This window comes from Brassica napus, unplaced genomic scaffold, assembly GCF_020379485.1.
Source record: "Brassica napus cultivar Da-Ae unplaced genomic scaffold, Da-Ae ScsIHWf_2966;HRSCAF=3752, whole genome shotgun sequence".
In the NCBI taxonomy this organism is placed as follows: Eukaryota; Viridiplantae; Streptophyta; class Magnoliopsida; order Brassicales; family Brassicaceae; genus Brassica; species Brassica napus.
In genome coordinates, this window is record NW_026016214.1 from 17,501 (window position 1) to 22,500 (window position 5,000).

The 5,000-nt window shown below is 29.1% G+C and overlaps 1 protein-coding gene and 1 non-coding gene across 2 annotated transcripts in view; both read right to left on the bottom strand.

Annotated features, from left to right (window-relative positions):
• Positions 1-3,403: 3,403 nt before the first annotated feature.
• LOC125602752 (ATP synthase subunit alpha, chloroplastic-like) overlaps positions 3,404-5,000 on the bottom strand; it is an 11,858-nt gene continuing 10,261 nt past the window's right edge. The window contains exon 2 of the mRNA XM_048774197.1: positions 3,404-5,000. This exon is cut by the window's right edge and continues 2,150 nt beyond it. The gene's annotated coding sequence lies outside the window, so the exon portion shown is untranslated.
• On the bottom strand, positions 3,642-3,729 carry TRNAS-GCU. The gene has a single exon. It is a non-coding gene; the product is annotated as a tRNA-Ser (tRNA).

Below are 5,000 nucleotides of genomic sequence, written 5' to 3' on the forward strand. Positions count from 1 at the left end.
CAAATTACGAATGGAAGCTCGTTTCTTTTTTTTTTCTTAGAATAAGGAAAACTGGTTTTTTATCCATCCATTTATATTTATTCACTCGACCCAAATTGGAATTCTTCTTTTTTTTTTATTTTCTAATCGGTACAATCTTGTCGAAAATAAAAAAAAATGTTATCTGAATTCTCCCTTGATACGACATGCTATTTTTTCCGTTCATTCCTTTCAGGATCAGTCGTGGTCTTACAAACTCTACCGCGGATCTGGACGAATCCTTTTCTTCATACAAATGTGTAAAAGATGCTAGTCGCACTTAAAAGCCGAGTACTCTACCGTTGAGTTAGCAACCCCCCCCACAAAAAAAAGCAAGTACTGCAAATATGTAGATACAACCAGAATAAAGAAAAAAAGAAAAATCCAGTCATGTGTGCGTCAGGGAGAAATAGATCTATTTCTCTATGAGAGAATTATATTTGGTCCATACACTGTTGTCAATATGATTGTAAATTTTTAATATAGCGAAAAGAATAGAAAAAATAAAAAAGTTTAACCCCCTGGTTTGTGAGTTCATACAAGGAATGAAAACTAAGCCGAATAGGATAATCTCAAATCTTTCTATTTCTATATATATTAATATATTATTTATTATACAGTATGATTTTATATATTTTCTATACAATAATTCTATACAATAAAATTTTGTATTTATACAAAATTTAGAATTTCTATAAATCCAAAAATTTTTTAATAAATTTGTTTTTTATTATAAAACATGGTAGTTTTTAGCAGGATATTTGTTAGTTTTCATACCTTTAGGAAGAATACTAATAATAAATGGAAATTCTAATAAATCAAAATAAATATGATGGAAACGAAAGAGGAGGAAAGAAAAGAGTAGATCAAATTTTATACCAAGCTATATATGAGTCTTTAACATCCTCTTTTTTATAGTTCATTAATTCAATTTCGTTTTATTAAGACTTAATTCCGTAAAAATCCCTGCCTTCTTTGAAATATCATGAACTGTTCTTGTTGGTTGAGCGCCCTTTTTAAGGAAATCGAGAATAGCAGGAAGATTTAAATAAGTTTGATTAGTTATCGGATCATAAAACCCCACCTTCCGAAGATCTCTTCCTTCTCTTCGGGATCGAACATCAATTGCAACGATTCGATAAATGGCTCATTGGGATAGATGTATATGAATAATACCCCCCCCCGAGAAACGTATACGAGGCTTTGGCCTCATACGGCTCGAGAAAAAAATGCAATGAGTATAAGTTAACTCTCTTTATAAAATTCAAACATTAAATTAATTAGCCAGTATTGAAACCCTAACTATTTTTTTTCATAAAAAGCGTTCGTAACATTCGTACTCTCGTAACTCAAGTTAAATAACTCTCAAATATCTCACCAGAGACTCCTTAAGTACTCTTTTTATTGAGTAGTCTCTAACCTTTTTTTGTTTGTCTCATTTTTTCGAATCAATTTTGATTCTTCATTCTGATCTAGTTGTTCAAACAATTGAAAAAGGGATTTCCTTGTTTCAGGATTCTTTATCCTTACTTTGAATCTTTGGGTTTAGACATTACTTCGGTGATCTTGATCGTTTTATTAAAAAAGGGCAGCAACAAGCCCCTTATTTTGTTTATGATTTCTTTTCTTTCTATCAAAGAATCATACAAACGCTTGATTCACGCATGATAGACTTTTAATTCAAAGAATTTTACACTTTTACGAAAATTTCCTTTTCCATTGTAAAATTACTTGAAAGGGCTTTTTTTCAATATAAAAATAAAAAGACTTACGAAGTTGTTCCAACTTATTGATTCGCACTAACCCTAGATCCTTACTCCTGCGAAAGGAATAAAAACTTTCTATTCTCCTCGAGCTCCATCCTGTACTCTTTTTTATATTCAAAAAGGTGTAGGACTCTCGTAAAATAGAACACAAAATGTCGAGCCAAGAGCACCTATATTCCTAATATAAAAGGTGGCGGATCAAAACATCCACAGCAGATCATGTCCTTCAATTCAAGTCGCACGTTGCTTTCTACCACATCGTTTTAAACGAAGTTTTACCATAACATTCCTTTAGTTTGTGTAATTGATTCAATTATGGAATCATGAATAGTCATAGTTCAGTCAGTATATCGTAATCTATACTTTTTCTTTCTCTATGAATGGAATAGTGAATCTACGCGTAAAAGGTTCAGTCAGAATTCAAATGAATTCCACATTAAATTCTATATATGTAAAAATATGTAAAATCGAAATTTGAATAGAAATCTATATTTATATATATAAATATATATATAAATATATTTTTTTTTATTAAAACTCGTAGAATCTACGGTTCTACCTTACTTACCTACATCACACACAACTAAAAAAAGCAAATAGATTTTTTGTAATTTCGGGTGAAAAAGAAGTTTATTCTTCTTTTCATTTCAATATTTTATTCTTAAAAAATATTGTTTTTTTAAACAGAAAGAAAAAGATGGTGTACAAAGGCAATAGAAGATTTATTTCGTAATGACTGGACTCTGGGACGGAAGGATTCGAACCTCCGAATAGCGGGACCAAAACCCGTTGCCTTACCGCTTGGCTACGCCCCATTTTTATTTTTATTCAAGACTACTAAAAGAGTAATATTGCTATTGGTTGTTCGTCAATTCAATTTCAGCCCAAATGAAATATAGATTACATTGGTGCTATAGTTTTGACACGTGTAGATAGCAAATCAAACTTACTTTATTGATCATTACATAGAATTCAATTAAGATATTGTATGAAAATATTATTTCTTTCATTCTCATAAGAGAATGAAAGGATTTTTGATTGAGTAAGTTCAACAAAGTCTTTTTAGACTATCTTTCTTTATTTATTTATTTTTTTCCTTATATAAAAAATATATTAATAACTCAATCAAAATTAAATTATCCACAAGAACACCAATTTTTGTTATGCTTAATATATTTAATTTGATCTGTATTTGTTTTAATTCGGCCCTTTTTTCAAGCACTTTTTTAGTCGCCAAATTGCCGGAGGCCTACGCCTTTTTGAATCCAATCGTAGATGTTATGCCCGTAATACCTCTTTTCTTTCTTCTCTTAGCCTTTGTTTGGCAAGCAGCTGTAAGTTTTCGATGAAATTATTAATACTGTCTTAGAAAAATTCACGATTTTGATTCTTCCAACAATTCAAATCAAAAGATCAAAAAATCTTGACGTAGGAAGGAACTCTCAATTCAAACATTGAATTTTTTTGGTAGCCATACTAAATCTGGATCATTTGATTTCCTCAGTTTTATCCTCTTTTCTCTAAATGAAAGAACTTAATTAGATTCGAGTTCACTCACAAAAAAAGTATCTAGATATTTAGTATAAAAATAGAGAATCTATTCTCTTTTTTTTTTTTTAAAAAAAAGTAAGATCTTGGAGATTGTGTAATGCTTACTCTCAAACTTTTTGTATACACTGTAGTTATATTCTTTGTTTCTCTCTTCATATTTGGATTCCTATCTAATGATCCAGGACGTAATCCGGGACGTGAAGAATAAAAAAGAAAGGTTTTTTATTACTTTATTTAATATTTAAATAGTGGAAATGTGCGAATTTTATTAGGATTTTATCTATTTCACATCATCAAAAAGGGGAAGGGAAAGAGAGGGATTCGAACCCTCGGTACGATTAACTCGTACAATGGATTAGCAATCCAACGCTTTAGTCCACTCAGCCATCTCTCCTAATCGAAAAGGAATACTTTTTAGGTTCCATTAGACAAAAAAACGGCTTAAAAAAAAACTTTCTCCACTTTATTCTTAAAAAAGTTTTTTTTTTTAGATTATTCTTTATCTTTAATAATACTTTAATTATATATATATTTTCATTTTCTATATTTTATTATATATATTATTTTATTATATATAAAAAATATAATATTATTTTTTCTTTTTTATTATATAAATAATATTTATATAATATTTATATTTATATATAATTAATATATATATATATATTACTATTATATAACCTTTTTTATAGAACTTTCTCAGTAATTCTATTTACATAAAAACTGTAAATAAAGATTCAATAAAGAAAAGGCTCGAAAGAGAAATAAATAAAATCACAAAAATAGAAATAGAGAATCCTTTTTGATTTTGTCTCGTCCAAACACAAATAAAAGATCTTTTTTATTTTAATAGCCTGGCCTGGTCAGTCCCCAGCCGGGCCTTTTTTTGTTAAAGTTAAAAAGACCCATCCGATGGGTTTTTAGACAAAAAAGATCTGAAATAAAAAAAAGGAATCCTGCTTTGCCTAATTTTATTAAGTCTACGCTAGAATTTTCTCATTTTTTTTTCAGATTTTTTTTCTCCCGATTACTTTGTTCGACAAAAAGTAAATTTATATACAATAATTGGATTGTAGCGGGTATAGTTTAGTGGTAAAAGTGTGATTCGTTCCTTTAACCCCTTTAATAGTTAAAGGGTCTCTCGGTTTGATTAATCTTCCGATCAAAAACTTTATTTCTGAAAAGGATTTAGTCCTTTACCTTTCAATGAAAAATTCAAGGAAGATTATAGATTCTCGTAATTTGTATCCAAAGACTCTAATTAATTGTCAATTTGGATTATGAAATTTCGAAACATAATTTTTGAATTGGATGACTATTTACAATTCAATAAGTATAACAAGAGGATCCATGGATAAAGCCAGAAAAGTTTCTTTCTAATCGTAACTAAATCTTCAGTTCTATTTTTTGTTTGGTATAGAAAAAATTGAAGCAAAATAGCTATTAAACGAGAACTTTGGTTTACTAAAGACATCGACATATTATATTGTTTTAGCTCGGTGGAAACAAAATACTTTTCCTAAGGATTCCGTTAAATAGAAATAAAGAACGAAGTAACTAGAAAGATTTTTTGAGTTCGCCTTTTCTATCTTCTAGAAGGATCATCTATAAAGCAAAATTTTTCTGGGAAAGCCTCCAAACGGGAAAAAAGCTAACATAGATGTT